This window comes from Homarus americanus, unplaced genomic scaffold (assembly GCF_018991925.1).
Source record: "Homarus americanus isolate GMGI-L3 unplaced genomic scaffold, GMGI_Hamer_2.0 scaffold4339, whole genome shotgun sequence".
NCBI classification, from domain to species: Eukaryota; Metazoa; Arthropoda; class Malacostraca; order Decapoda; family Nephropidae; genus Homarus; species Homarus americanus.
Window position 1 is genome coordinate 1 of NW_024731404.1, and position 10513 is coordinate 10513.

General features: G+C 38.6%; 8 non-coding genes and 2 pseudogenes across 8 annotated transcripts; all 10 read right to left on the reverse strand.

The window, feature by feature from the left end:
* Positions 1–2025: 2025 nt before the first annotated feature.
* LOC121867596 lies at positions 2026–2144 on the reverse strand. The gene has a single exon (XR_006089191.1). It is a non-coding gene; the product is annotated as a 5S ribosomal RNA (ribosomal RNA).
* Positions 2145–2641: 497 nt separating this feature from the next.
* On the reverse strand, positions 2642–2760 carry LOC121867604. The gene has a single exon (XR_006089197.1). It is a non-coding gene; the product is annotated as a 5S ribosomal RNA (ribosomal RNA).
* Positions 2761–3851: 1091 nt separating this feature from the next.
* On the reverse strand, positions 3852–3970 carry LOC121867595. Its single transcript, XR_006089190.1, has one exon. It is a non-coding gene; the product is annotated as a 5S ribosomal RNA (ribosomal RNA).
* A 495-nt stretch (positions 3971–4465) lies between these two features.
* Positions 4466–4584, reverse strand: LOC121867597. The gene has a single exon (XR_006089192.1). It is a non-coding gene; the product is annotated as a 5S ribosomal RNA (ribosomal RNA).
* A 495-nt stretch (positions 4585–5079) lies between these two features.
* Positions 5080–5198, reverse strand: LOC121867602. The gene has a single exon (XR_006089195.1). It is a non-coding gene; the product is annotated as a 5S ribosomal RNA (ribosomal RNA).
* A 495-nt stretch (positions 5199–5693) lies between these two features.
* Positions 5694–5812, reverse strand: LOC121867603. Its single transcript, XR_006089196.1, has one exon. It is a non-coding gene; the product is annotated as a 5S ribosomal RNA (ribosomal RNA).
* A 2315-nt stretch (positions 5813–8127) lies between these two features.
* On the reverse strand, positions 8128–8242 carry LOC121867600 (annotated as a pseudogene).
* Positions 8243–8743: 501 nt separating this feature from the next.
* LOC121867601 lies at positions 8744–8862 on the reverse strand. Its single transcript, XR_006089194.1, has one exon. It is a non-coding gene; the product is annotated as a 5S ribosomal RNA (ribosomal RNA).
* A 495-nt stretch (positions 8863–9357) lies between these two features.
* Positions 9358–9478, reverse strand: LOC121867599 (annotated as a pseudogene).
* Positions 9479–9975: 497 nt separating this feature from the next.
* LOC121867598 lies at positions 9976–10093 on the reverse strand. The gene has a single exon (XR_006089193.1). It is a non-coding gene; the product is annotated as a 5S ribosomal RNA (ribosomal RNA).
* Between the last annotated feature and the right edge of the window lie 420 nt (positions 10094–10513).

Below are 10513 nucleotides of genomic sequence, written 5' to 3' on the forward strand. Positions count from 1 at the left end.
CAGATTTGAATACAACACGTAAAAAACACACACCAAATAAATCTATTCTCGTACCAAAACATGAGGACAGCCAATGTACGAATATTTACCGTGGTTTCTTTCTTACTCCACCGGAAAACCCACATTGTGCACTAAAGCGAACAATATGGTGAAAATCCGGGGGAAAAAATAAAACACCACTGAAAATAAAGGGTTACTATAAACTATATGTATCACACTTAAAATTTCACCCAGACTTGTGCATTGGAAACATGTAAACACAGTAGACCAAAACGCACATACCATATTTACCACCAATTATCACCGTAATTTTTCGAGTTTGGTCCATATTATCAACAAACACGATAGCTCACATCTAAATATTTTAAGCACATTAGCATCTACCATCTTATATACAACAGATGCGAGGATAAATAGCGATATTTTCAAACAGAACGAGCACACACACACGTACCATATCGGCGGTCTGTGGGGAAGGGTCCGAGGAACTGTTGATATCGTTGATGAAGTTGAAGTAAATTTTCATGTTGGAATATAACTACCTATCTTACTGACAATTAAAAACATTTAAAAATTTTACTGGAATAATTCTTAATAATAAAATAGTACTCATGTAAAACTAAACTACATTGCTGTAATATAATAAATATCAGAGGAGGAAATTTGCAAATAACTTTTGATTAAAAAGTAACATGAACATAATTGCTGAATAACTTATTCATCTTACTCAATAATTCAACCAGATTTTATGGAGTTTTAGGCTACATCATGCATATTTTAGTCCTATGCTTTAAAAAATATAGTGTTCTGTACTGTTCGTGGTACTTTATCAACTTCTGCTCTTTGCAGACGTCTTATGAATATCGTGAAACTCACTACGAAAAAAAAATCATGATTTAAATTTATGGTAAGTACTGTTCATATCCAGACGAAACTAGTGTCTCAACTTAGCGGTAGAGTGGTAACGTGCTTGCCTCTCATCACTCCTTTGCAGGTTCAATTCCTGAGTCAGAAGTGAGACGAATGTTATTCTGCGTGGCCCTAATTATATAAAAATAACAATATTTATTAAGAAAAATTGGCATATTTATTAACTATGCAAGTATATAGTTCAGCATTATAATAAAAATAATAATTATTATTATAATTATTATTATACCATTTATACGGTACATGTATAATGTATATGCAGTAGGCCGTGTGAGCATAAAGTAAATTCCTATATGTCTAAGAGTTGACAGAGCAAGTATGAAAAAAAATGGTATACAATAAGGCATTTAACCAAGAATAGCCGACAAAGTTGCCAGATTCTTATTTCCAGGAGGATCTTACCAAACATTCGCAGGTTATAGATTACTTTACTTTGATACTACAGTAGTCGACTTCCTTGCTGGTCGGGCGGTCTGTAATTTCTAAGTTACAATACAATTCATTAATAAGGACGAGAAGCGGTGCTTTCAACGTGGTAAGGTCGTTGGCTTATAAATTTATATATTTATATATATATATATATATATATATATATATATATATATATATATATGATTCTTGTCAATTGCCATAAAAACACTGCCTACAGGGGTTCTTTTTCTTTTCACTATCCTGCATGGTAGTGTCTTAGCAGTTGCGTTGCAGTCTGACATCTACCTCTTTAATTAAAAGAAGGGAAAGTGCAGGAGATCGATTAACGAAAGTCAATGTCAACCTATTCTTCCTTACCGAACGGGGTGCAAGGGAGCTTAATTAGATTAGGTCTTTCTATTGGAATTATTAGAAGTTTGTCATAGGAGCAGGGGTGTTTTAGTTTTGTTTCCACAGCCTTTACTTATATTGTTATTATTGTTATAAAAAAAATGCCATTTGAACATTAAAATTTGACCATTCTTTAATGATTCGATTTTGAGATAAAACAAACTGAACTCATCTAACGTATCCAATACTAAACAAACCATACCATATCCACCCGCGGTACATAGCTTAAGATAAAGGGTGGAACAAAAGGGGGGTTACTAGCGAGAGGTAAAATGCCAACAGCATCTGGTGTTCCCAGGCGGTCACCCATCCAAGTACTAACCAGACCCAATGATGCTTAACTTCGCTGATCAGACGAGAAGCGGTGTTTTCAACGTGGTATGGCCGTTGGCATCTATATAAGCTGGTTCTTGTCAATTTATATAAAGCACTGCCCTACAGGGTTCTTTTTCTTCCACTGTCCTGTGGTAGTGAAATGCTTAGCGGTTGCGTTGCAGTCTGACATCTACCTCTTTAACTAAAAGAAGGGAAAGTGCAGGAGATCGATTAACGAAAGTCAATGTCAACCAATTCTTCCTTACCGAACGGGGTGCAAGGGAGCTTAATTAGATAAGGTCTTTCTATTGGAATTATTAGAAGTTTGTCATAGGAGCAGGGGTGTTTTAGTTTTGTTTCCACAGCCTTTACTTATATTGTTATTATTGTTATAAAAAAAAATGCAATTTGAACATTAAAATTGGACCATTCTTTAATGATTCGATTTTAAGATAAAACAAACTGAACTCATCTAACGTATCCAATACTAAACAAACCATACCACATCCACCCGCGGTACATAGCTTAAGATAAACGGTGGAACAAAAGGGGGGGTTACTAGCGAGAGGTAAAATGCCAACAGCATCTGGTGTTCCCAGGCGGTCACCCATCCAAGTACTAACCAGACCCAATGTTGCTTAACTTCGCTGATCGGACGAGAAGCGGTGTTTTCAACGTGGAATGGCCGTTGGCATCTATATAAGCTGGTTCTTGTCAATTTATATAAAGCACTGCCCTACAGGGTTCTTTTTCTTCCACTGTCCAGTGGTAGTGAAATGCTTAGCGGTTGCGTTGCAGTCTGACACCTACCTCTTTAATTAAAAGAAGGGAAAGTGCAGGAGATCGATAAACGAAAGTCAATGTCAACCTATTCTTCCTTACCGAACGGGGTGCAAGGGAGCTTAATTAGATAAGGTCTTTCTATTGGAATTATTAGAAGTTTGTCATAGGAGCAGGGGTGTTTTAGTTTTGTTTCCACAGCCTTTACTTATATTGTTATTATTGTTATAAAAAAAATGCAATTTGAACATTAAAATTTGACCATTCTTTAATGATTCGATTTTAAGATAAAACAAACTGAACTCATCTAACGTATCCAATACTAAACAAACCATACCACATCCACCCGTGGTACATAGCTTAAGATAAAGGGTGGAACAAAAGGGGGGTTACTAGCGAGAGGTAAAATGCCAACAGCATCTGGTGTTCCCAGGCGGTCACCCATCCAAGTACTAACCAGACCCAATGTTGTAACTTCGCCTGGAAGTCGGACGAAGCGGTGTTTCAACCCGTTGACATCTATATAAGCTAGTTCTTATTAATTTTGCCAAAACACTGCCCTCAGGGTTCTTTTTCTTCTGTCTACCAGTGAGTCAATGCTGTATGGGTTGCGTTGCAGTCTGACATCTACCTCTTTAACTAAAGAAGGGTCTGAGGGAGTCGATAACAAAGTCAATATCAACCAAATTCTTCCTTAGCGAACGAAGTTTTAGAGACTTAATTAGATAGTCTTTCCTATGGAATTATTAGAGTTTGTCATAGGAGCTCAGAGTCATTTTTAGTTTTTGTTTCCACAGCCTTTACTTATATTGTTATTATTGTTATAAAAAAAATGCCATTTGAACATTAAAATTTGACCATTCTTTAATGATTCGATTTTAAGATAAAACAAACTGAACTCATCTAACGTATCCAATACTAAACAAACCATACCACATCCACCCGCGGTACATAGCTTAAGATAAAGGGTGGAACAAAAGGGGGGTTACTAGCGAGAGGTAAAATGCCAACAGCATCTGGTGTTCCCAGGCGGTCACCCATCCAAGTACTAACCAGACCCAATGTTGCTTAACTTCGCTGATCGGACGAGAAGCGGTGTTTTCAACGTGGTATGGCCGTTGGCATCTATACAAGCTGGTTCTTGTCAATTTATATAAAGCACTGCCCTACAGGGTTCTTTTTCTTCCACTGTCCTGTGGTAGTGAAATGCTTAGCGGTTGCGTTGCAGTCTGACATCTACCTCTTTAATTAAAAGAAGGGAAAGTGCAGGAGATCGATTAACGAAAATCAATGTCAACCTATTCTTCCTTACCGAACGGGGTGCAAGGGAGCTTAATTAGATTAGGTCTTTCTATTGGAATTATTAGAAGTTTGTCATAGGAGCAGGGGTGTTTTAGTTTTGTTTCTACAGCCTTTACTTATATTGTTATTATTTTTATAAAAAAAATGCCATTTGAACATTAAAATTTGACCATTCTTTAATGATTCGATTTTAAGATAAAACAAACTGAACTCATCTAACGTATCCAATACTAAACAAACCATACCACATCCACCCGCGGTACATAGCTTAAGATAAAGGGTGGAACAAAATGGGGGTTACTAGCGAGAGGTAAAATGCCAACAGCATCTGGTGTTCCCAGGCGGTCACCCATCCAAGTACTAACCAGACCCAATGTTGCTTAACTTCGCTGATCGGACCAGAAGCGGTGTTTTCAACGTGGTATGGCCGTTGGCATCTATATAAGCTGGTTCTTGTCAATTTATATAAAGCACTGCCCTACAGGGTTCTTTTTCTTCCACTGTCCTGTGGTAGTGAAATGCTTAGCGGTTGCATTGCAGTCTGACATCTACCTCTTTAATTAAAAGAAGGGAAAGTGCAGGAGATCGATAAACGAAAGTCAATGTCAACCTATTCTTCCTTACCGAACGGGGTGCAAGGGAGCTTAATTAGATTAGGTCTTTCTATTGGAATTATTAGAAGTTTGTCATAGGAGCAGGGGTGTTTTAGTTTTGTTTCTACAGCCTTTACTTAGTTTGTTATTATTGTTATAAAAAAAATGCCATTTGAACATTAAAATTTGACCATTCTTTAATGATTCGATTTTAAGATAAAACAAACTGAACTCATCTAACGTATCCAATACTAAACAAACCATACCACATCCACCCGTGGTACATAGCTTAAGATAAAGGGTGGAACAAAAGGTGGGTTACTAGCGAGAGGTAAAATGCCAACAGCATCTGGTGTTCCCAGGCGGTCACCCATCCAAGTACTAACCAGACCCAATGTTGCTTAACTTCGCTGATCGGACGAGAAGCGGTGTTTTCAACGTGGTATGGCCGTTGACATCTATATAAGCTGGTTCTTGTCAATTTATATAAAGCACTGCCCTACAGGGTTCTTTTTCTTCCACTGTCCTGTGGTAGTGAAATGCTTAGCGGTTGCGTTGCAGTCTGACATCTACCTCTTTAACTAAAAGAAGGGAAAGTGCAGGAGATCGATTAACGAAAGTCAATGTCAACCAATTCTTCCTTACCGAACGGGGTGCAAGGGAGCTTAATTAGATAAGGTCTTTCTATAGGAATTATTAGAAGTTTGTCATAGGAGCAGGGGTGTTTTAGTTTTGTTTCCACAGCCTTTACTTATATTGTTATTATTGTTATAAAAAAAATGCCATTTGAACATTAAAATTGGACCATTCTTTAATGATTCGATTTTAAGATAAAAGAAACTGAACTCATCTTACGTATCCAATACTAAACAAACAATACCACATCCACCCGCGGTACATAGCTTAAGATAAAGGGTGGAACAAAAGGGGGGTTACTAGCGAGAGGTAAAATGCCAACAGCATCTGGTGTTCCCAGGCGGTCACCCATCCAAGTACTAACCAGACCCAATGTTGCTTAACTTCGCTGATCGGACGAGAAGCGGTGATTTCAACGTGGTATGGCCGTTGGCATCTATATAAGCTGGTTCTTGTCAATTTATATAAAGCACTGCCCTACAGGGTTCTTTTTCTTCCACTGTCCTGTGGTAGTGAAATGCTTAGCGGTTGCGTTGCGATCTGACATCTACCTCTTTAACTAAAAAGAAGGAAGGTGCAGGGTCAGTTAACGAAGAGTCAATGTCAGCAATTCTTCCTTACCGAACGGGGTGCAAGGGAGCTTAATTAGATAAGGTCTTTCTATTGGAATTATTAGAAGTTTGTCATAGGAGCAGGGGTGTTTTAGTTTTGTTTCCACAGCCTTTACTTATATTGTTATTATTGTTATAAAAAAAATGCCATTTGAACATTAAAATTTGACCATTCTTTAATGATTCGATTTTAAGATAAAATAAACTGAACTCATCTAACGTATCCAATACTAAACAAACCATACCACATCCACCCGCGGTACATAGCTTAAGATAAAGGGTGGAACAAAAGGGGGGTTACTAGCGAGAGGTAAAATGCCAACAGCATCTGGTGTTCCCAGGCGGTCACCCGCTCAGAAATCCTTGGGCCAATATTGTACTTCCTTTAGTCGGATAAAAGCAGTGTTTTCCAACAATGTTATATTGGGTAAACATCTACTCATTTGGTTCTTGTCAGATTTTATATAGCACTGCCCTACAGGGTTCTTTTTCTTCCACTGTCCAGTGGTAGTGAAATGCTTAGCGGTTGCGTTGCAGTCTGACACCTACCTCTTTAATTAAAAGAAGGGAAAGTGCAGGAGATCGATAAACGAAAGTCAATGTCAACCTATTCTTCCTTACCGAACGGGGTGCAAGGGAGCTTAATTAGATAAGGTCTTTCTATTGGAATTATTAGAAGTTTGTCATAGGAGCAGGGGTGTTTTAGTTTTGTTTCCACAGCCTTTACTTATATTGTTATTATTGTTATAAAAAAAATGCAATTTGAACATTAAAATTGGACCATTCTTTAATGATTCGATTTTAAGATAAAACAAACTGAACTCATCTAACGTATCCAATATAAACTCTGACCCATACATCATATTGGTATAGCTTAAGATAAAGAATTGGAACAAAAAGAGGAGTTATTAGCGAGGTAAAATGCCAGCAGCATCTGGTGTTCCCCAGGCGGTCACCGCCAATGCCTTAGACCCAATGTTGCTTAACCCCGCTGATCGGACGAGAAGTGTTTTCAACGTGGTGGCCATTAATCTCTACAAGCAGTTCTTGTCAATTTATATAAAAAAGACACTGCCTACAGAATTTCTTTTTATTTCCACTGTCCTGTGGTAGTGAAATGCTTAGCGGTTGCATTGCAGTCTGACATCTACCTCTTTAATTAAAAGAAGGGAAAGTGCAGGAGATCGATAAACGAAAGTCAATGTCAACCTATTCTTCCTTACCGAACGGGGTGCAAGGGAGCTTAATTAGAAAAGGTCTTTCTATTGGAATTATTAGAAGTTTGTCATAGGAGCAGGGGTGTTTTAGTTTTGTTTCCACAGCCTTTACTTATATTGTTATTATTGTTATAAAAAAAATGCCATTTGAACATTAAAATTTGACCATTCTTTAATGATTCGATTTTGAGATAAAACAAACTGAACTCATCTAACGTATCCAATACTAAACAAACCTTCATCACCCGCGGTACATGGCTTAAGATAAGGGTGGAACCAAAGAGGGGTTACTAGCAGAGTAAATACAACACATCTGTGCGTTATTTAGGCGGTCACCATCAAGTACTAACCAGACCCCAATGTTGCTGCTTCGCTGATCGGACGAAGCAGTGTTTCAACAATAAGGCCATGGCCGTTGGCATCTATACAAGCTGGTTCTTGGCTCAACGTTATATAAACACTTTTTGCCCTACAGGGTTCTTTTTCTTCCACTGTCCTGTGGTAGTGAAATGCTTAGCGGTTGCGTTGCAGTCTGACATCTACCTCTTTAATTAAAAGAAGGGAAAGTGCAGGAGATCGATAAACGAAAGTCAATGTCAAACTATTCTTCCTAACCGAACGGGGTGCAAGGGAGCTTAATTAGATAAGGTCTTTCTATTGGAATTATTAGAAGTTTGTCAGAGGAGCAGGGGTGTTTTAGTTTTGTTTCCACAGCCTTTACTTATATTGTTATTATTGTTATAAAAAAAATGCCATTTGAACACTAAAATTTGACCATTCTTTAATGATTCGATTTTAAGATAAAACAAACTGAACTCATCTAACATATCCAATACTAAACAAACCATACCACATCCACCCGCGGTACATAGCTTAAGATAAAGGGTGGAACAAAAGTGGGGTTACTAGCGAGAGGTAAAATGCCAACAGCATCTGGTGTTCCCAGGCGGTCACCCATCCAAGTACTAACCAGACCCAATGTTGCTTAACTTCGCTGATCGGACGAGAAGCGTTAACTCAACGTGGTAGCGTTGACATCTATAAAGCTGGTTCTGTCAAAGTTTATATAAGCCCCTTGCTGCCCTACAAGTTTCTTTTTTCTTCACTGTCCTGTGGTAGTGAGAGAATGCTTAACCCGAGTTGCGTTGCAGTCTGACATCCTACCTCTTTAACTAAAAAAGGAAGGAAAGTGCAGGAGATCGATTAACGAAAGTCAATGTCAGCAATTCTTTCGCCACCGAACGGTGCAAGGGAGCAATTAGATGAGTCTTTCTGTTGGAATTATTAAGTTTGTCATGAGGAGCAGGGGTGTTTTTTGGTTTTGTTTCCCCACAGCCTTTACTTATATTGTGTGCTTGCCAAAAAAAATGCCGGCTTTGAACATTAAAGTTATGGACCATTCTTTGGCAGTTCGATTTTAAAATCAAACAAACTGAACTCATCTAACGTATCAATACTAAACAAGCCTACCCATCCACCCCGTGACGCAGCTTAAGATGAGGTGGAACAAAAGGGAGGTTAATAGCAAGAGGTAAAATGCCAACAGCATCTGGTGTTCCCAGGCGGTCACCCATCCAAGTACTAACCAGACCCAATGTTGCTTAACTTCGCTGATCGGACGAGAAGCGGTGTTTTCAACGTGGTATGGCCGTTGGCATCTATACAAGCTGGTTCTTGTCAATTTATATAAAGCACTGCCCTACAGGGTTCTTTTTCTTCCACTGTCCTGTGGTAGTGAAATGCTTAGCGGTTGCGTTGCAGTCTGACATCTACCTCTTTAATTAAAAGAAGGGAAAGTGCAGGAGATCGATTAACGAAAGTCAATGTCAACCTATTCTTCCTTACCGAACGGGGTGCAAGGGAGCTTAATTAGATAAGGTCTTTCTATTGGAATTATTAGAAGTTTGTCATAGGAGCAGGGGTGTTTTAGTTTTGTTTCCACAGCCGTTACTTATATTGTTATTATTGTTATAAAAAAAATGCAATTTGAACATTAAAATTTGACCATTCTTTAATGATTCGTCTTTAAGATAAAACAAACTGAACTCATCTAACGTATCCAATACTAAACAAACCATACCACATCCACCCGCGGTACATAGCTTAAGATAAAGGGTGGAACAAAAGGGGGGTTACTAGCGAGAGGTAAAATGCCAACAGCATCTGGTGTTCCCAGGCGGTCACCCATCCAAGTACTAACCAGACCCAGTATTTGCTTAACCGCTGATCGGACGAGAAGCGGTGTTGTTTTCAACGTGGTATAGCCGTTAGCATCTATAGCTGGCTCTGTGTCAATTTATACTCGCTTGCTGCCCTACGGGGTTCTTTTCTTCCACAACTCCTGTGGTAGTGAAATGCTTAGCAGTTGCGTTGCAGTCTGACATCTACCTCTTTAACAAATTAAAAAGAAGAGGAAAGTGCAGAGATCAATTAAAGTCAATAACCTCTTCTTCCTTGCCGGAGCGGGGTGCCAAGGGAGGCTTAATTGAAAAGGTCTTTTCCTATTAGAATTATTAAAGTTTATCCAAGGCAGGGGTGTTTTGGTTTTCATTTCACAGCAGCTTTGCTTACATGTTGTTATTATTGTTATAAAAAAAATGCCATTTGAACATTAAAATTGGACCATTCTTTAATGATTCGATTTTAAGATAAAACAAACTGAACTCATCTAACGTATCCAATACTAAACAAACCATACCACATCCACCCGCGGTACATAGCTTAAGATAAAGGGTGGAACAAAAGGGGGGTTACTAGCGAGAGGTAAAATGCCAACAGCATCTGGTGTTCCCAGGCGGTCACCCATCCAAGTACTAACCAGACCCAATGTTGCTTAACTTCGCTGATCGGACGAGAGCGGTGTTTTCAGCGTGGTATGGCCGTTGGCATCTGTATAAGCTGGTTCTTGTCAATTTATATAAAGCACTGCCCTACAGGGTTCTTTTTCTTCCACTGTCCTGTGGTAGTGAAATGCTTAGCGGTTGCGTTGCAGTCTGACATCTACCTCTTTAATTAAAAGAAGGGAAAGTGCAGGAGATCGATTAACGAAAGTCAATGTCAACCTATTCTTCCTTACCGAACGGGGTGCAAGGGAGCTTAATTAGATAAGGTCTTTCTATTGGAATTATTAGAAGTTTGTCATAGGAGCAGGGGTGTTTTAGTTTTGTTTCCACAGCCTTTATTTATATTGTTATTATTGTTATAAAAAAATGCCATTTGAAGATTAAAATTTGACCATTCTTTAATGATTCGATTTTAAGATAAAACAAACTGAACTCATCTAACGTATCCAATACTAAACAAACCA